At 48.4% G+C, this 20,454-nt stretch overlaps 1 protein-coding gene and 1 long non-coding RNA gene across 13 annotated transcripts in view; one reads left to right on the top strand and one right to left on the bottom strand.

Annotated features, from left to right (window-relative positions):
- Positions 1-1,795: 1,795 nt before the first annotated feature.
- Positions 1,796-18,072, top strand: LOC116581727. Of its 7 annotated transcripts, none has more exons than XR_004282200.1 (4): positions 1,796-1,827; positions 7,304-8,620; positions 9,872-9,999; positions 12,228-16,528. It is a non-coding gene; the product is annotated as an uncharacterized LOC116581727 (long non-coding RNA). The 7 variants fall into 7 exon arrangements; XR_004282201.1 differs by lacking the exon at positions 1,796-1,827 and adding an exon at positions 17,277-18,072 and having other exon boundaries at positions 5,817-8,620; positions 12,228-14,489; XR_004282199.1 differs by lacking the exon at positions 1,796-1,827 and adding an exon at positions 5,817-6,923.
- The window catches only part of RBPMS (RNA binding protein, mRNA processing factor), a 171,680-nt gene continuing 163,296 nt past the window's right edge, over positions 12,071-20,454 (bottom strand). For 4 of the 6 annotated variants that reach the window (XR_004282190.1, XR_004282194.1, XR_004282191.1 and 1 more), the window contains 2 exons: positions 18,072-18,175; positions 12,071-12,290 (listed from right to left, as the gene is read on the bottom strand). The gene's annotated coding sequence lies outside the window, so the exon portion shown is untranslated. Of the gene's footprint in view, positions 12,291-18,071; positions 18,176-20,454 lie in introns of those variants that run through there. The other 2 variants (XM_032328935.1, XM_032328936.1) reach the window with 1 other exon arrangement.

Genomic DNA, 20,454 nt, shown 5'->3' with positions numbered 1-20,454 from the left:
GCGTACCCAGTTTTTCCAGCACCATTTATTGAAGCGACTCTTCTTTATTGAGAGTTCTGGGCTCCCTTATCAGATATTAGTTGATACTATTTGTCAATAATATTTGATACTGTTTCAGTTACTACAGCATTATAATATAGCTTGAAATCTGGAAGTGTGATGCCTCCCATTTTGTTCTTTCTCAGGATTGCTCTGGCTATTGGGTCTTTTGTGGTTCCTTATAGATTTTAAGAGTGTTTTTTTCTACTGCATTAGAACTGCATTTTCAGCCTAGAGCTCTTTTACCCTCTTGGTTAACTTTATTCCTCAGTACTTTATGTTGTTTTTGATGCTTTTGAAAATGGGATTTTCTTCTTTTTCAGATGATTTGTTATTAGTTTGTACGAAAGTTGCTGAGTTTTGCATGTTAATTTTGTTTTCCTGCCAGCTTTACTGAATTTCTTTATTAGATCAGCAGTTTTTTGGTGGAGTCTTTAGGATTTTCTTTCTATAAAATCATCTGCAAGTAGGGACAGTTTTACTTCCTTTCTGGTTCTGATGCTTCTTATTTATTTTTCTTTCTTGATTGCTCCGGCTAGCACTTCTAGTACTATGTCGAATAGGATTGGTAAGATTGGGCACCTTTGTCTTATTCCTGGTCTTCAGGGAAAAGCTTTTAACCTTTTACCCTTAAATATGATGTTAGCTGTGGACTTGTCATGTATGGCCTTTACTATGTTTGGGTATGTTCCTTCTGTATCTGATTTGTTGAGTTTTTATCATAAATGGATGTTGAATTTTGTTGTAAATGCATTTTCTGTATCTATTGAGATAATGATTTTTCTTTCATTTTATTAATGTCATGTATCACTCTGATTTGCATATATTAAACCATCCTTGCATCCTAAGGATAAATCCCACTTGATCCTTCTGAAACATCTTTATAATGTGTTGCCAAATTTGGTTTGCCAGTATTTTACTGAGAATTTTTGCATCTGTGTTTGTGAGGGATATTGACCTATATATTTTTTCTAGTGATGTCCTTTTTTGGCTTTGGTACCATTGTAATGCCTGTCTTATAAGATGAATTTGGGAGTGTTTTCTTCTCTTTGAGTTTTTGGAAAGTTTTGAGAAGGATTGGCATTAATTCTTGAAATGCTTGGTAAAACACATCTTTGAAGACATCTGGTCTTGCGCTTTTCTTTGTTGGGGGATTTTTGATTGCTGATTCAATTTCCAAATAGTAATTGGTCTCTTTGGATTTTCTGCTTACTCTCAATTCAGACGTGGTAGGTTGTGTTTTCTACTAAAATTTCCCATTTCAGAGAGCCTGGCTGTCTGAGTAGAACACAAAACTCTTGATACTGGTGTCCTAACTTAAGCCCCATGTTGAGCATAGAGCTTGCTTAGAAAAAGGAAAACAAGTTTTTTTCTGTTTCTTCTAGGTTGTCCAGTTTGGTATATAGTTGTTCATAGTAGCCTCTTAGGATACTTTGTACTTCCATGGTATCAGTTGTCATGTTTTGTTTTTCATTTATAATTTTGTTGACTTGGAATCTTTTTCTTGGTTAGTCTAGCTAAATGTTTGTCAGTTTTATCTTTTCAAAGAACTATCTCCTTGGTTAATCTTTTCCATTGTTTTTCTGTTCTCTATAATACTAATTTTTAAAAGTTTTCACAGCTATTTATTTATTTATTTATTTGAGAGAGACAGCATGAGCTGGGGGACAGGCAGAGGGAGAAGCGGACTCCCTGCAGTGGAGGGAGCCCGACACAGGGCTTCATCCCAGGACTCTTGAGATCATGACCTGAGCCAAAGGCAGGTGCTTAATCGACTGAACTACCCAGGTACGCCTATCATATTTACTTTTGCTTTAATCTTTATTATTTGTTTCCTCCTATTCACTTTTGGCTCACTTTGTTCTTTTTCTAATTCTTTAATGCGTAGAGTTGGGCTGTTTATTTGAGGTCTTTCTTGTTTCTACTGTAGGTGTTTATTGCTGTGAATTTCCCTTTAAGAACTGCTATTGCTGGCGCCTGCGTGGCTCAGTCATTTAAGCGTCTGCCTTCGGCTCAGGTCATGATCTCGGGGTCCTGGGACCAAGTCCCACATCTGGCTCACTGATCAGCAGGGAGCCTGCTTCTCCCTCTCCTTCTGCCTGGCACTCCACCTTCTTATGTGTATGAGCTCTCTATCTCTCTCAAATTAAAAAAAATAAAACTGCTTTTGCTGCATCCCATAAGTTTTGGTAGATTGTGTTTCCATTTTTGTCTGTCTCAAGATACTTCTCATTTAGTTTCTAATTTGATCCCCTGGTGGTTCATGAGAGCATTCAGTTTCCATGTATTTGTGAATTTCTCCGTTTTCCTTCTTTTGTTTCTAGTTTCATACCATTGTGGTCAGAGAAGATACTTGGCATGATTTCAACTTTTTTTTTTTTTTTAATTTTATGTATTTGAGAGAGAGCGACACACAGCAAGAGTGGGAACACAAGCAGGGGGAGTGGGAGAGGGAGTAGCTGGCTCCAGGCTGAGCAGGGAGCCTGATGTGGGGCTGGGTCCCAGGACCCTGGGATCATGACCTGAGCTGAAGGCAGACTCTTAGTGACTGAGCCACCAGGCGCCCCCTGATATCAATCTTATTTTTTTATTATTATTTTTTTAAAGATTTTATTTATTTACTTGAGAGAGAGACAGTGAGAGAGAGCATGAACGAGGAGAAGGTCAGAGAGAGAAGCAGACTCCCCATGGAGCTGGGAGTCCGAAGCGGGACTCGATCCGGGGACTCCAGGATCATGACCTGAGCCGAAGGCAGTCGTCCAACCAACTGAGCCACCCAGGCGTCCCTGATATCAACCTTATTAAGTCTACTAAGATTTGGGACACCTGGGTGGCTCTGTCAGTTAAGCATCTGCCTTTGGCTCAGGTCATGATCTTCGGGTCCTGGGATTGAGCCCCATATCAGGCTCCCTGCTCAGTGAGAAGGCTGCTCCTCCCTCCCTTTCTGCAGCTCCCCTTGCTTGTGCTCTCCTGCGCATACACATTCTGTCTCTATCTCTCAAATAAAAATCTTAAAAAAAAATTTACTAAGACTTATTTTTTTGGCCCAGCATTTGGTTTATCCTAGAAAATATTCCCTGTGTGTCTGAGAAGAATATGTAGCCTGCTCTTTTCAGATAGAATGTTCTGTATGTGGTTGTTAGATCCATTTGGTCTGTAAGCATTGTTCAGATCTGTTTCCCATTGGTTCTGTCTGGATGATCCATCCATTGTTGAGAGTAGGGTATTAAAGCCCCCAACTCTTAATGTATTGCTTTTTATTTTTCCTTTTAGCTCTGTTAGTTTTTGCTTTATATACTTGGATGCTCCGATTTTGGTGCATAAATATTTACAATTGTTATAGCTTCTTGAAGGATTGACCCCTTTATCATTATATGATGACCTTTGTATCTTTTTACCATTTTAATTTGAGGTTTATTTTGTTTATATATATACTGGTTGTTGGGGTTTTTTTTGTTTGTTTGTTTTTTTATCATTTCCTTGAAATATCTTTACCATCCCTTCAATCTTAGTCTGTGTGTGTCTTTAAGGCTAAAGTGAGTGTCTTGTAGGCAGCATTTTCATTGGGTCTTATTTTTGAGTACAGTCAGTGTGTTCTGTGTATTTCAGTTGCAGAATTTAACCTAGTTAAGGTAATTATTGATAGAGACTTATTATTGCTATTTATTAAATTTTTAGATCCATTTTTGTAGATTTGTAGATCCGTTGTTTCTTGTTTCAAATTTTGTCTTTTTTTGTTTTGATATCCTTTGATATCAGAATGCTTTGACTTCTCTGTCATGTTCTTTTATATAATTACTGTGTTTTCCCCTTGTGCTTACCATGAAGCTTATATAAAATATATTAAAATTATAACACCTTATTTTAAGCTGATAACTTTAGTAGGATTTCTAAACTTTACACTTATACTTACCCTCCTGCTCACACTTTAGGTTATTGGTATTGTTTTATATTTTTAATATTGTGTAACTAATAGCAGATTATTATAGTTATTCTTTTTCCTGTTTTAAATCCTTTTTAAATTTTTTAAACTAGAGTTTAAGTGCCCTACACACTGCTATTACCATGGTACAGAATCTAATTTTGACTATGTATTTACCATTACCAGTAAGTCTCATGCTTTGTTTTTTTCAGTATTAATTAGCATATTTTTTACTTCCCTTCTAAGGATTCCCTTCACCATTTCTGATTAGGGAGGTCTAGTGGTGTTAAACTACCTTGGCTTTTGTTTGTTTGGGAAAGTATTTTTCCTCATTTCTAAAGGCCAGCTTTTCCAAGTATAGAATTCTTGGTTGACAGTTTTTTTTTTCTTTCAATGATTTTAGTATGTCATCCTATTCTTCCCTGGCCTAAAATGTTTCTGATTAGAAATCCTCTGGTAGGGCGCCAGGGTGGCACAGTCAGTTAAGCATCTGACTCTTGGTTTGGTTCATGTTGTGAGGTTGAGTTCTCTCCGCTTAACATAGAGTCTGCTTGGGATTCTTTCTCTCACTCTCTACCCCTTTCTGCTGTCTCATGCTTACTTGCTCGCTCGCTCTCTCTCTCAAATAAATAAATATTGAGAGAGAATGTGCACAAAATGGGGAGGGGCAGAGGGAGAAGTAGATTCCCTGCTGATCTGGAAGCCCTTAAGAACCCTGAGATCATGACCTGATAAGGGCATTAGCTTAACTGACTGCGCTACCCAGTTGCCCTGTAAATAAATCTTAAAAAAATAAAATCCCAATATTCATATGTGGGTTCCTTTGTATGTAATTTACTTTATTCTTGCTGCTTTCAAAATTCTTTGTCTTTGACTTTTGACAATTTTTTAAAAATGTGTCTTGGTGTATTCCTATTTGGGTTCAGTCTAATTGGGGTCCTTTGGGCCTCAAGGATCTGGATGTCCATTTCTCTCCCAGGTTTGGAAAGTCTTTAGCCATTATTGCTTTAAGTATACTTTTTATATTTTTCATCTTTTGGAATTCCCACCACATGAATATTGTTTCTTTTGACTGTCCAGTAAATCGCTAAGGTATTCTTAACTCTCTTCCATTTTTTTTTCTTTTTGTTCCTCTGACTGGATAATTTCTAGTGTCCTTTCCCACAGGTTGCTGATTCTACTACTTATGAATTTCTTTATTTTTTTATTTTAAAGATTCTTAGAAAATTTATTTTTAAATTAACATATAATGTATTATTTACCCCAGGGGTACAGGTCTGTGAATCATCAGTCTTACACAGTTCACAGCACTCACCATAGCACATACCCACCCCAGTGTCCATCACCCCGCCACCCCATCCCCCCTCCCACCACCCCCTCCAGCAACCCTCAGTTTGTGAATGTTTTCATTAAACGCCTCTGCAGTCATTGTATTTTCAGCTCTGGGATTTTTTTTTTTTTTTTAACTTTTTTTTTTTTTTTTTTTTTTTTATTTTTTTGACAGAGATCACAAGTAGGCAGAGAGGCAGACAAAGAGAGAGGAGGAAGTAGGCTCCCAGCTGAGCAGAGAGCCTGATGCGGGGCTCGATCCCAGGACTCTGGGATCATGACCTGAGCTGAAGGCAGAGGCTTTAACCAACTGAGCCACCCAGGCGCCCCTGGGATTTTTTTTTTTTTCCAAAGGTTTTACTTATTTATTTGACAGATCACAAGTAGGCAGAGAGGCAGGCAGAGAGAGAGGGGGAAGCAGGCTCCCCGCTGAGCAGAGAGCCCAATGCGGGGCTTGATCCCAAGATCCTGAGACGATGACCTGAGCTAAAGGCAGAGGCTTTAACCCACTGAGCCACCCAGGCGCCCCTGGGATTTTTTTTTAATGGTTCCTATTTCCTTGTTGAACTTGTCGTTTTGTTCATTTATTTTTCTCACATTGTGTAATTCACTAAACGTTAAGAGGATAATTTTGAATTCTTGGACAGTTTGTAGATCTCCACTTCTTTTGGACTGTATATGTTTATTTTAGCAGAGACAGTTCCTCACCAGTCAGTTTAGTTTGGGCTTCTGGATTGTCTGCTAGTGACATCATTGAGCAGGTAGGGCTTGCTGTCAGCTCTCTTCTTTGATGAAGCCATTGCCCAGGCTCTGAGCTTTGGGGCTGGAGGTTGTACTGGCTGAGAACAGTTGGCTAGGACTGCTTGCTTGGCTCCCTGCCAGAGTGAGTCTAGAGGATAGACTCTGGGGTTCCCTAGCTTCTCCGGTCAGGCTTTCTAGCTGGTAAGGACGGGGTTACTCAGTAGGCTGGGCTTCAAATTGGGCTCTCTGCGGCAGTCAGGTAGTAGGACAGGCCCTGGGCCTGCATGGCTCAGTGTTTGGTACCCAAATCAAGTGTGACTATACCCTGAATTCCCTGGCTAGTCAGGGCCCATGATTTACCCTGTGGATGGGGAGTGCACACTGTTCAGTTCCATTGCTATGGGGAGCGGGGGCTGTTGGTGGTGCTGGCGGCTCCCTGTGGGCACTGGTGCAGTTCCCTTGTGCGTGGGCTGCAAGCTGTCTTCAGCCGTGCGTGGCCCTATGGATTCAAGTCCCTGCCCAGGCTCAGCAGAACCAGCTTCAAGGTCAGTAAGATTGTCTTGACTCAAGCCAACCCACATCCCAAACCCCCTGGCTGGATGCGGCCCCCAGCTTCGTTCTGCAGACTCTTCAGACCTGCCTGCCGGACTCCCTGCTCAAGTGTTGTGGGCTGTGCAGCTTTCCAGGCTTTCTGGTTGAGCAGGGTCAAGAGCTCCACTCAGCCGTGGGCAGGCTTATGACTCTACTCCCTCCAGGGCTGGAAAGTTGCTTCATTTGAGGACCTAGATCAGGCAGCCCTGCTTCCTACCGAGTCCCCTCGTCAGACCACGTCACTGACTGACTTCTGCAGATGAATAAGCCACAGGTTGGGACCACTGCTTGGGCACTGCAGGTAGGAACTTGGGCCGCCAAGATCTGAGAGCTGGTTGTTGCAACCCCTTCTTCCTCTTTTCTCATGGTCAGATTGCCAGTGGTCAAGTTCTGCAGATCCCCTGAAATCCTGGTGTGGCCAGACCCAAGCTGGGGCTCCTAAGACATGACCCACAATGTTGGGAAGCTTGCTAGCCACCCTGGCTGTTTTTCCCACTGGAGGAACCAAGGCCAAGGGGAGGGGTGGTGCAGAAGGGTGCTTCAGCCTCCCCTTTGTGTTCCAGAATTCTCTCAGTGGTCTTTTCCTTGTATACTTGTTTTTGTGACGGGGAGCAAAGTCAGGAATGACCTGTGTCACCATCTTGGTGATATCACCTGTCACCATTCTGTTTTATTGGTTAGGTGTGGAAATGCATTTTGGACATCTCAAACACTTCATCTTGTGTGCAAGGAGACATACATGAAGGCCGCCAGCACAGAGTTGAAGGTAAGCTACTTTGCTGCCAGGTGTGTGTTAGTAGTAGTTTCTAGCTAACCCTGTGTTCGCCAGTATTGTATACTGGCTTGTTATCTTTTGTCCAAACTTTCACAAAGTAGTAAATTGAGATGTAGTAAATGCAGTATTTTGCTCAGTTGTCACACTTGCAAATTCTGTAGCTTTTCCTCATTCACTTGCATTTTTGTGTTGTGCCTTGATCCCCTCTGGCTGCTATGTGGAAGAGGAATTTCTCCCATCTACCCCTTCTTTGGCCTGAGGATTGTGCCACCTGGTGACATGTGAGGAGAATTGTAGTTTTGGTGGGAAATTGTGAGAGGGTTCCAGTTGTGTCACAATAAAAGGAAGGACACCCAGTTCTTCCGGGTGTCTAAAAACACTCACCTGAAATTCAAGTTCGAGTTGAAGTCCCATTCTTGGCGTCTGCTCATGTCTGCCAGACTTGGCCATCTAGAAGTGAGTGGGAGTGGACGTGGGTGGCCGATTTCAGAGGTGAAGACAGTCTGCTCTGCATTTTGATGTGTAATTGAGGACAATCATTGGAAACTTTTAGGGGAGAGTTAAGAGAAATGGAGTTGTGCCTGGACAAAAATGTAAAAAGGAACATCCAGCTGCTGCTGTCACTCCCTAGCAGTGCGGCAAGAAGGTGGTGGGACCTGGGGACAGAGGGGAGCCCTGCAGCCAGGGAGCAGAGTCCTCGCGAGAAGGCCAGGCGGGGATACCCACTGCTTCTGGTCTGCGAACACACAGTCCAGGGTTTGGGGCGCTCTTGGAGGTCACAAGCAGACAAAACTTGTTCCGAATGTGGGATTTTGGCATTTGGATTCATAAATTTCCCAGTTACTACCAGTCAATGGCAATTCTCTGGCACAGAGGAGACTCTTCCCTGTAGCTCGTAGCTTCCCTGTAGGTTTCACTTACCAGAGGATTTGGGGTTTCCTGAGACTTTTTTGGGTGGTTCTTAACAAGCCAGTGCCACACACACTGTGTGACAAGGCTGGGGTGGTGTCGTGTGGACAGTGATGGCCCATCATCCATTTATTGCCGTCCCGGGGCTTCACGTAGGGAGGATGAGATCTTCTTTCCTGGTATGTGTTTTGCGAGTGTGTCCTCGCTTGTCCCGGGAGGTGTTCCAGGAGAGGCGGAGGCTTCTAGGACCCGCGTCTACACTAACTGAACCTTGGATCTTGTGTCCCTGTGCTGTCCCGGGAGTGTCATGTCAAGTGAGTGGACTTTTTTTTTTTTTTCTTTAAAGATTTTATTTATTTGACACAGAGAGATCACAAGTAGGCAGAGAGGCAGGCAGAGAGAGAGGAAGGGAAGCAGGCTCCCTGCTGAGCAGAGAGCCCAATGTGGGCCTCCATCCCAGGACCCTGAGATCATGACCTGAGCCGAAGGCAGCGGCTCAACCCACTGAGCCACCCAGGCGCCCGTGAGTGGACATTTTTAAAAGTGATCTGTCTGCCCTACTTGGGGCTTAAAATCGCCACCCCAAGATTGTCAGTGTGTTTTAGCATAGGTGTCCTAAGGACAGTTTCAGAGAACACCTCGCCAGTAACAGATGTTCTTGTGCCTCCTAAGGATGTTGGACGTTTGTGGTATCAAGAGGGCACGGGATCTGGAGTTGAAGGCCAAGTGCAACCACATGCAGCTGCTTTTAAACTGGGTAGGAATGCTCTTTTTCCTCGACATCCGGGCACCCCAGTGGTGTGGAACATGGGGGAATCTGAACACACTCTTCACACTTAGGTGTGCCCTGCCCAGAGCCCTCTGGAGTTGCTAGTGGATTCCCAGTGCCCCAAAACCTCTGTAGAGAAAGAGAATTCAGGGAAATCAGCCACTCCTTCTCCAGTCACAAGAGCATTCCTTACGCCACCCAAGTCAGGACACAAGATGCCATGGAGTCCTGGGCTTTGGGTGAACCTCACAGAGGAGAGCATTGATTGGCAGTTGGTTCAATGTCTATGCAAGCCCTGGGTCCAGTGAATCTGGATGATCATCTGGAAGTGTAACTTCCATTTTGCCAGTTTTAAGATTCTTTTCCAAATTAATTTGCAGTTTTGTCCCAGAGGCAGAAGACAGAGTGTTTAGTTTCAGTTGTAATTTTTTTTTTTTTTTACTATTTTATTTATTTGACACAGAGAGATCACAAGTAGACAGAGAGGCAGGCAGAGAGAGAGAGAGAAACAGGCTCCCCGCTGAGCAGAGAGCCCGACGCAGGACTCGATCCCAGGACCCTGAGATCATGACCTGAGCCAAAGGCCGCGGCTTAACCCACTGAGCCACCTAGGCGCCCTCAGGTGTCAGTTTTATAGCTTGATAGCCAGTCTTGTGCAAGGGGTACAAGTGAACAAGAGAACAAAAGGGTCACTTGGTAACCAGATGGCTTAGTGGCCACATTCCAGGCTCTGCACACTGGAACATTATGCCTGGAAGCAGAGGGAACAGACACACCTGCCTTTGTCTTATCCCAGGTTCCCAATTCCAAAAGATATACCGTATTCCTGCTCAACAGACTGACAGAAAAGATTGTTTCTCCTCCTGCCACAAAGTGGGTGTTTCACCAGTCCGTGGGAACCTGTCTGGCACTCACACTAGACTGGTAAGTACCATCCAGTCTGGTCACTTGAATGTCACCTATGGCCATCAGCATAGTGCTGACGGGGGCACAGGTTCACCGAGCCCAAGGCCCTTTGTGAGGAAGCGTTTGGACGTGGAGGGGTAGAGCTGATGGCCAGGATGATGGCCCGCGGCAGTCTGGAGAGGGGGGGCATCCCCTTGGGGCAAGCGGCCCAGCCTGTCTGGTGCCCGGGTGGTGGGAGGTCACAGATGGGCTGAGGCAAGCTGCAGACCAGCCTTCTCTGGTCATACCCACGCTCCCAGGCAGGCACAACTGGGACCTGTTTCTGGTGGATGGTCCCTCTGCAAAAAGGGACAGAAACAGCCGTGCCCGCCAAGACTACGAGGTAATAGTCACTGTTGGTAGTTGCTTTTACTCTGAATGGAGCACTGTGGGTTATTTCCAAAGCTTCCCTTTTGGGGCACAAGGGATGGGTCAGTGGGTGTATTTGCTCAGCACTGTCCTCCTAGCTGTCGGCACCTGGCTTACCTGTGAAGTTGGCCGAAAACCACAAATGACCCTTCATGGACGCAGATCAACCCGAGCTTCCGCTCCATAGGCTGCCGTGGGGGTGGAGTCAGTTGGGCACAGTAAAAGGCATCAGGAAGGGTGTGAACCTACCTTGAGCTCCTCCTGCCAGGTCAGTCAGGGCCAGAGGCCCATGTGTCACCAGTGCCCCCAGCTGAGCATTTGTAGCGGCTGCGCCCTGGCTAGCCTGTCCGTATCCTATTCCTTAGTCCCTCAGTACTTAGCTGTATCTATTGCTCAGAACACAAAGGAAACTGCAAAGGAAACTGCTGGGCTGCGGGGGGTGCTGGAGGCTGCTCTTGCTTGATCTTGCAGAAAGGAATGTGCCAAGCAATGGTGTGACAGCTGGGAAGAGCATTTTATTTTTAAAAATGACCATAGAAATTACCTTTACACACTTTATAGAAGTATAGTAGGCTGTGTGGCAGCCGTGATTTTTCTTAGAAACGAAAGTCAGGGTAGGGAGTCATCTAGCAGGGTCTGAACGGGGCAAACCCCCTACCTCCCCTCCCCATGCTGCTGGCTGTGCACCTCCCTCAACCCTGGCTCTTCTTGTTCCCTTTTTTTGGTAATGACCTTTAAAAAGCTTCTTGATGTCTTACTTCTAATGGAAAATAGTAACTCCCCACCCCAGAACACTGAAGTCTTCAGCACCACGGTTGAATAAGCCAGTATCTCGCTGAGCTGTATCAGCCAGTGAAAATTCTTAGGTCAATTTATTTTTACACATGGCTCTTCTACCACAAGAAGGAGAAACTGAGCCGAGGGACTCTGGAGCGGGGTCTGCTTCAGCCACCACACTTGGGTTTTGAAGTAAGCTGAGCTGCGCCCTCCCTCCTGGGGCTGGTGGGCTGGGGAGTGCCCGGGGAGAGCACACCGCCTGCGTCTGGCATGGTGCTGCCCCAGCTCAGGAAGTCTGCTCAGTTCACCCAGCGTTTTGCAAAATCACGTGGGAGACAGGAGCTAGCTGCCTATAGCAGCCGGCTCCCTTGTGAGGTGGGCCGGCCTCCCTTTCCTTGCTGCCCCTCTGGGGGAGGTGTGCCCCCGTGGGTCTCACACTCTGGGTCAGCTGGAGAAGGAGCAGGAGAAGCCCAAGTGAAGGGCAGAACCCACCCCAGGGCACAGTCTGCACGGGCTCCCCCCCGCCCCGAGAGCGGCCAATGCTTTCCAACAGCGTGCACCTGTGTGGGGGCTTCAGAGTCTCCCGCAGGAGCTCCCCACTAGAACCAGGGGGTGGGAGGGAGGGGAGGAAGCATGTGCCTAGTAGGGCTGTAGCTCGCCGTTCTGTCCCTACCTTACCCTGCGCTCCGGCCAGGCAGGTGGACGCCTATACATTCACATACAATTCTGGAAATTCTGTAGTATTTAAGAACATGCCTCAAACATGCAGCTTGGAGGAAAAAAATAGATATTTTTAATTACAAGCATTCAAAAGTCAAGCACAAAAACTGTGATCCAACCCAGTGTAAGATCATCCATCCTCTCATACTTAAAATGTTAGGTATAAAAATACTCACTCTCTTGGTTTTATTGTTGATATCTTTTATGTTTCGTTTGAAAATATCTCCAAACTGTACAGAAATGTCAGACCATGCGTTCACAAATAACACACTATTTTTTAAAATTATACAGTGTAAAAGAGTAAAACATTTTTATTATATTTGTTTCTTCGAGAAAAACAGATGTGTGATAGAGGCTGTGGCAAAGTCTTGAAGGGACCAAAACTGGGCAAGATGTTTTCAAGCCTGAAACAGAAAGAACAAATGTGAGGGTGAGTCTGCCTTCCCCCGGGAAACCCCTGGGGGCGTCCCAACACTCACGGGTATGTAGGCACACAGAGCACGACCTCTCACCAGAGCAGCCATGTTCTCACCGTAGACCCAGACACATGGGCAGGACAGACTTCCCTCTTACCAGAAACTTTTCAAGACCTCCTTCCCCCACACTTGCTAGGAAGTGTTCATGTGTGCTTTGCTTTGTGGCCCAGGAAAAAAAAAAAAAAGTGGCTTCGAATCATCCCGAGACTTTGCCACTTGCAGAGTCCCAGTGTGGCCCCACGGTTTTCTTCATTGTTGCAAAGGCTGCACTGTGAAACCTCTGCTATTACTCTGTCCTCATTTTCTTCCCATCTTCCCAACACGTCAGACCCAAATTTGGAGGTAGAAAAGGTCTTACAAAGGTCTAGGCAGAAGTAACTCCATAGAAACTACAACTGTCCACAGGGAAAGGCTTATTTGTGTGGCGGAGAAAGCTGTCAAGAAAAGAGCACTGTAACCAAGAGCCCATCTGACCATCCTAAGTCAGGCTTCTTTGGGAAGATGCTCATTCAGCAGGAAATCCTGAAGCGAGAAACCTCTCGTGAACATGCCAACAGCCTGAACTGGACGATTTTAGGAAATCTGAGCCAGGTCTGTAGCGCTGGGACACCCGCACTGTGACCTGGGAGATCGTGGTATAACCTGTGTGCGGGTGACGGCAGAAATGAGGGGGCACGAGTCAGAAGATGCAACATCATAACCACATAGCTGCGGTTCATGGAACAATCTCCCTGGGGAGAGACCAGGGTGCCACTTTCAAGGGCAGTGAGCAGGTCATTCAGAGCCTCACCTGTCACGTTCGAGTAACATGCACCCATCCCAAGCTTGTGGCCACCGTGCTAGTCCGTCAGTTTAACTCACCGAGAGGCCCGGCGCTGGAGATGCTCCCAGGTCAAGTTCTGGGAGGCCTGCACACACCACCTCAGGGACCCCCCTCTCCCGCCTCGCACTCTCAGCAGAGCTTGGACATGCCAGGAATGCCCGGGGAAAGAAACGCCTTCTAGAAATCTCACTTTCCGACTGCTTTGCCTCCCCTGGTGCCCAACACAGGCAGGGCATCACCAGTCACTCGGCAGGTGCTCGCAAGCGGGAGGAGAAACCGGAGTTGGCCAGGATGACGCACACCCACCTTGGGTACAAGTCACAGGATCTGTGACACACTGTGAACAAGGCCAGAAGGGCCCACTCTTTTCATCTCTGGCCACACCCTGACTTGTAACCAGCATGGACACCGGGTGTGTGTGGCCCGGAGCAGCCGACCTTCTCAATGGGCCCAGGACCCTCAAATGCCTGATGGGCCCTTGAACTGCCGAAGGAGCCTCCACTCCGGAGTGGGAAGAGGCAGCACCCCCTTGCACCCCCAGCTCTGGATGCACAGAGCAGAAACCCTGCTTAGACAAAGTGGGTACAAGACATTTTCCCCCACTCTCATGGCTTGTCAGGCTTGGAACAAGTCCCACGTCATCCCAAACTTGACCACAAGCCAGCAGCCCAAGCTGTGTGTTGGTTCCAGGAAACGGTTTCTGAGGAACAGCAGTCCCCCTACAGCTGTTCCTACTTTGGAACAATTCACAGGGGACGACGCTCGGCAGCCCTCGGACTCTGGGAACCTTCAGGGGCCTGCACGCTGCCAAAGGCCTCTGTCAGAGAAGCTGGGCTTGGAGAGCGCCATCTTGGGAAAGCAGCCAAACCTCCATGTGGGGACACGGCCCCAACACCAAAGTCTGAAAGCAAAGCTGCCACTCTGCCTTCAGAGACAGAGAAGGGACGGAATGAAGAGGCAAAGGAACACTGGCCACCTGTGCAGGCACCTGCCCACGTGCTCAGGAGGGACCAAGGCCCTGTGGTCTTTTCCAGCCCTCGCCTCTTTTCAGCTTCCTCTGAAGAGCTCAACTACTGCCTTTGGGCAAGAACACGTTGCTACTCCTGGCCTTTCTGCCATGACCTAGAAGGCACCATGTCTAAACCAGACTCCCGACTTTACCTTCTTCACATGACTCCCTCTCCTGACCCTCCGCCTTGGTCTCTGTCCTTCCACCATCCCCTGGTGACAGGGACACAGCCCCGCTCTCTCAGAGGACTGGGACTTCCCTTCCCACCATCACCATCTCGGGCTCGCCTCTCCTGGTACGTGTTTCTGACTTGACTCTTCATTTTGCTGTGGGCAGCCAGCTGACATTCTCTGAAAACACCTCTTCCTACTTCCTCCTGCCTCCCTGAGACCCAAATCCCTAACACATCCCTCAAGGCCCTCGAAAGCCTGGTCCTAATCCACTTAGGACAAGGACACGTGGTACAGCTCTTCCTCCTGCTCTTACACACTCCGCGCTCTCAGAACCCCGTGTGCGCGCTCCCCTGCAGGGCTCTCTTCTGAGCTCCCACTGGGCGTCCTCACTGTCCAGGCCACTTGTTTGGCTTCCTCAAGGATCAGCTGAGATTATTTTCCTCCCTAAGACTACGTCCTCCTGCCTTCACCCCAGACACAGGCACTTGCATGTAGCAAAACGTCAGACACCCCCCGCACTGTAGGGCAGTAAAGGAAATGGGAGCGACAGACAGTTAATGACACGTGGCACGGAGACCTGGTTCCGGAGTCGGGATAATGCCCCTGGCTGAGCGCCAGGAGCCTGTGCCCGGGGGCCCCTCAGCACCCTCCCAGAGGCCCTCTGGCCCTGACGGGGGGAAAGGGAGGGTCCATCCAGCTGCCCCGGGGTTTTAGCAGCCGGGGGCAGCTGGGTTTTAGCCCAGGACTCTGTCCCCTTCTTCCTGGACACTCGAGCAGGAAGCGAGGTGCGCGGGGCTGGCGCATTCTGGCTGAGGAGGAAGGCTTTGAAGGGAAAACCACGGAAGAGAGAAGGGGGAAGAGAGCTGATAGTTTCCTGAGCTTTTCCATAACTGTGCTGTGGATATGTAATTCTCACATGGGAAAAGAATGCGTCCACATTGCCATAGATGTTCCCAGACTGAACAGAAGGTCAGAATGTGGCTATTTCAGTCCCTGTAAACAAGGAAGGGGTTTAGCTAAGAACGTAGTTCAAACTTTGGAATGTATTAACAAGGACATTTTAAACAGAATACAGAGACATCCGGGAACACGGAGCACCGTGGAGGGATGGGGGCGGGGTGGGAGAGGGTCAGGCTCTGTTTGCAGAGCAGCTTCTCCTCACAGCCTTTCCTGAATGGCAGTCAACGGACAGACAGAGGCAAGTAGAGGAAACAAAGCTTGTCAGAGGCAGGTCGCCACTGTCCCGTGTAAGACTGTGGAGAATGTCTGCTGTCTGAAAGAATGTTCTATAGTTCTGAAACATTTCATGTCCCTTGTCCTTGGGCAAAAAGATCAGCCTGTGGCCCTCAGGACTGGGCACAGCTGCTGCTGCTCGCTGCCACGGGCACGCCGCCAGACCCGGCCGGGCCTGCTCTCCCCCCACTCAACTTTGGGCTCCTTCTCCCAGCAGGAAGAAATTCTGTTTCCCTCCTCCTACTACATACAGTTGGCCTATTTACTAACAATTTCTTTCCCAAGAGTTTCTCTAAATGTATTCATTTTTATCCAAAGTCGGATAAGGAACAGTTCCCTCTACCCAACTCCCAATAAACATGGACCAGTTTTCATTTTATAGCTGTAAAAACCGAATACTGGTATTGATTTGTAATAAAATGCCTCACTAACATTTTAAAAGGTTCACAGGCTAGTCTCAGGAGACCAGTCTTCTGTAGTTGGGAACTCCTCCCCCGCATCCTAAACACACATCCTCACCTGCACGCGGGTACCAGAAAGTCGCAACAGCTGCCCACCTCCCCTCGTGGGTTCCCGCTCCCACACCTGGCCAGAGGGCTCGGCCCCCTGGTGGTCCAGGTCGGAGCAGTGCTGGCCGGCAGTGAGCCACCTCCAGACTTGTTCTTGTAACCCACGAGTGGCCCCAGAACCGGAGAGCTCCATGCCGAACACAGGTAGTGGCGAGGTGCCCTCCAGCTCATCTGGTCGTGCTGGCTGGCCGCCTACAAGCTCTCAGCTGCCCCGAGTCCCAGGGCTACTCCCACGTGGCCCTTTCCTGCTCCAGGTCACCAGGCCCTTATGTTGTCTAAATGAGGTCACCCCGTGCTCTGCCTACTGGGCTCACCTGCATTGCCTGGAATTACTGATGTTTGGGTTCATTTATTACATTTAAAAAAAAAATCATTATTCTAACCTACTTCCAAAAAATTACATGGGTAGGTTTAAATTGGTCTTTAAAAGTGCCAGAGAAGGAGAAGAAAAAAACAACAAGATCTCATCCTTTAAAAGGGTCTTATGTAGGGCACCTGGGTGGCTCAGTCGGGTAAGCCTCAGACTCTTGATTTCAGCTCAGGTCATGATCTCAGGGTCATGAGATGGAGCCCTGCCTCAGGCTCCGCGCTCAGTGTGGAGTCTGCTTGAGACTCTCTCTCCCTCTGCCCCTCCCCCGACTCACATTCATGCTTGCTTTCTCTCTAATAAAATAAATAAAACCTTTAAAAAACAAAAAGGTTTTAGCAGGTAATAACATTGGTAAGCATAAGGTGGGCATTGCTATAAAGAACCATGACAAAAAGACAACCTAATAGATTAGGCTATGGCACTTGTGGGATAAACATTAGCTGCCCCACGTGATGTGGAAAAACCTTCCCTGTTGCTAAGTTTGGTCAATGTGACAAACACATCAGTGGGCAGAAAGACCCCAAGTGCAGGCTGCTGGCCTCCTGTCCAGGCCGAGGAGCTGGGCTGTGAAACACGGTACACACGGCGTGTCTGCCTCTGGCTCTACTCTGAGCAAGAAATACCTAAGTCCCAAAAATGTGGTAATGACCTCCTTCGCTAGATCAGCCTGGTTCTCTGTCCTTAGCAGGAATCTTGCCCTCTTTCTGACTCATCTTTTCTTCATTGGCCCCTTGTAGGGATGAAATTCACCACCTTATTTGGTCTGAGACATAACTGCTTCGGGCCTGCCCTTAGCACTCCTGTTATTCTAGGCCAAGTTCTGCAGAGAGACTGGAAGCCCCCGGTCACCTGTGGGAATGCGACACCACTGCCGGAGACTACACTTCCTCCTAGAAACTGATGAACCGCAAATCACTGATATCGTCAGCCAACAGGAAAGCCCAGAAGGGAGGAGGTAGTGAGTGCCCTGTCTCGTTCAGCTACGCCCAAGGGCAACCACTCATTTCCGAAGAGGTTCATGAAAACATTTCTGCGTCCCTGAGAGAGGGTTATACTACATTCAGTACAACTGGATGAAGTCAGGGGAAATATACATGCCACATCTAAAAGGTTAATTTCCAAAAAAGGCACAAGTGTGTATTTATCTGTAAATTCCCATTGGTGGAACAGCTCGTCCCACTGCTGTGGCATAGCCGGTGTGGGCACAGACCGTGTGGGCAGAGAGTCTACAGAATCCCCTCCCCGTGCCCTCCCAGGATGCCCTTTCTTAAGCATCTGTGGCTCGACGAGGTCATCAAAAGCAACCCCTCGACTGCAGCACTCCACACCAGTGCGTCTCAACCTAGGGCGCCCAGCAGAATCACCTGGGGTGGGGGGTTAACGCCTGGACTGCTGGGCCCTGGGGTCCTGCCTGGGGTCCCTCCCAGAGGACGCTGGTGTGATGATCCAAGCACACTGGTCTCCATCACCGCGCCCCGCCCAGGACATGCTGCCTCCCCAGAGGGCCTGTTCAGCCTCCCACTGCCACTCACCAGCACGCTCCAGTTTTGTAGAACAGCTTGAGAACAGCAGCCACCACTGAAGGTTGCATTAATACCCACAAGACAGATTGCAGCCACCATCACACACCTGGAACCTGGAATAGAGAAAGAAATCACCCATTAATGGTGTGTGGTCATTTCCAGCCCCAGGGCTGGTTGGCTCTTGGGGTTCCCTGGGTCCCGAACGTCACCTATTCTGCAAGCAAAGAACGGACAGTCAATGGCGAAGGGACCAAGGCCTCCACGATGGAGCCAATGACCAGTGCCTGATGAGAATGATCACACCAGTGGCATGGCAGCTCCCCACGGGGACCACCGGCTTCAGGCCCGGTCAGAAGGAAAGCGTGGAGGGGGGCTCTCGGGGGCTCCCTGGCACCAAGGCTGGAGGGGAAGGGAATCTGAAGCAAAGTGTGCTGGGGGAGACGCAGTCTTCAGACGTGCGTCCGTCATGGGGGACGGATCAGAGCCACGCTGCAACAGCAGGCCGCCTGGCCAACGAGACAAGGCAGCCGCACAGAAGATCCGAGGGCCGAACCCCCAGGACTGTTCATAAGCCCTGTCAAGGAAGAGTGCAGGACCTGAAGCTCCCCCCCCAAAGAAAGGAAGCGCCCCAAACCTATCCAGCTCCAGGAGCTGCCTCAGACCACAGCAACAACTACTGGGCAGCCCAAGGACAGAAAAGCCATTCTCCCATAGGGTCCTTTGCTGTCACATGCACCAATGAGCTAAACTTTGCTCCAAGCACCTTCTGGAAAACAAGTACTGAATGGAAACATCTGTGACTACAACCTGTTCCCAAGGGCCTGAGAATTTTGAAATATGAAGGTGCTGAGACCCAGCAGATCATAAATTTTTAATACTCTTTGGTAGGCATGACTGCCTCTGAGCCAGCTGGTTTTTGCGAGAATTCCCGGAGCCAAGGAAGGATGCCTGCCTCCCAGCACGTGGATGCCAGTGGCCCTCTTCCACTAATCTCTTGCATGTTCAGGCCTGGCGACGCCGCTCTCCTGCCTGCAGAGAAAGACGTCGACTCAAGCACATGGGGCTTCGTGAACAGGAGGACGCAGGGTACTGCTGCGAACCCTGAGTTCCCCACAGAGGCCTCCCTGGTCTGCTCCCCGGACAATGGCTATCCCCAAGGCCCTCGTGCTCACAGCCAGAGACAGATGAGGCCGTTCCTCCCAAATCAAAACACGAGGAATACACAGCTTTACAGTCTGGTCTTCTCTCTCGCCGTGTCCTTCTCTCGTTTGTTGACACTGTAACTACATGTGCTTATAATTGCTGTGCATCGTCTTGGTCCTAGGCCAAGGAGATTCTCAGAGTTCTCACAGAACGCCCTCCCACAGCCACCCCAGCTCCTAACTCACTCAGTTTTTTTGATTTAACTACATGTGGATACCCAACAAGGAAGACTGTCATCATTCCCTCTGTAGAGTTACTAAAAACTTGCTCATGCTTTCCTGTCCTCAACACATCTGGGAAATGGATCGTTTTCGGTGATTATCATGTCATCTGGGGTTGTCTACCCCGTGGCTGGACCGTTAGCCAAACTCCAGTGATGTGCAGACAGAGCTCACAGCCAGACTAAACACCATCAGGCAGGATGCAGGAAAAATTAAAACCCAAATGACACCCACTCCTCCGCTGCTCTTACACCACAGATGACAGTAAACTCGACACCCCGGCCCCCTCGGGAGGGGCTTTCCTCACACGCACGCCCTTCCTCGAGGGTCCTGAGCAGTCACGCTTCTCTGTCACGTGTATCCATGACTCCCACCCACTAGAACTGGAATTCCTTAGGGGCACAGGCCTGGTCTTCCTGCAGATTTTTCCACCTATCTAGCACATAGCGGACATATAATGTATGTTTACTTAGGGGTGCCTGGGTGGCTCAATGGGTTAAGCCTCTGCCTTCAGCTTGGGTCGTGATCTCAGGGTCCTGGAATCGAGTCGGGCTCTCTGCTCAGTGGGGGGCCTGCTTCCTTCTCTCTGCCTGTCTCTGCCTACTTGTGATCTCTGTCAAAAAAATGAGTAAAAATCTTAAAAAAAAAAAATATGTTTACTTGAAGGATGAAGAGCTTGTTTACTTTTCTAGTGTAGTCCCTGATTTCCCAGGAAGAGGACAAAGTGTGTTAATGAAAAACCCCTGCAGGGCCCTGAGGAAAGAGGCCCCGGACTGTGGAGGATTTGGAGGGCGCTCCCCCTCCACCCCCCGAGCTCCACTTGTTGGGAGTGACGGCCTGTCTGGGTCTGCGTATAGTTGTCATGTCTGATGTCACTCCTGCTCTTCTATTCAGTGTTACCTTCCCACAGAAGACCGCCCCGCCCGCCGCAACAAACACGAAGGCCATGTGGAACAGTGATGTCACTG

This window comes from Mustela erminea, chromosome 21 (genome assembly GCF_009829155.1).
Source record: "Mustela erminea isolate mMusErm1 chromosome 21, mMusErm1.Pri, whole genome shotgun sequence".
NCBI lineage: Eukaryota > Metazoa > Chordata > Mammalia > Carnivora > Mustelidae > Mustela > Mustela erminea.
The sequence above is the reverse complement of the archived record's forward strand: the minus strand, read 5'-3'. Positions and strand labels throughout refer to the sequence as shown.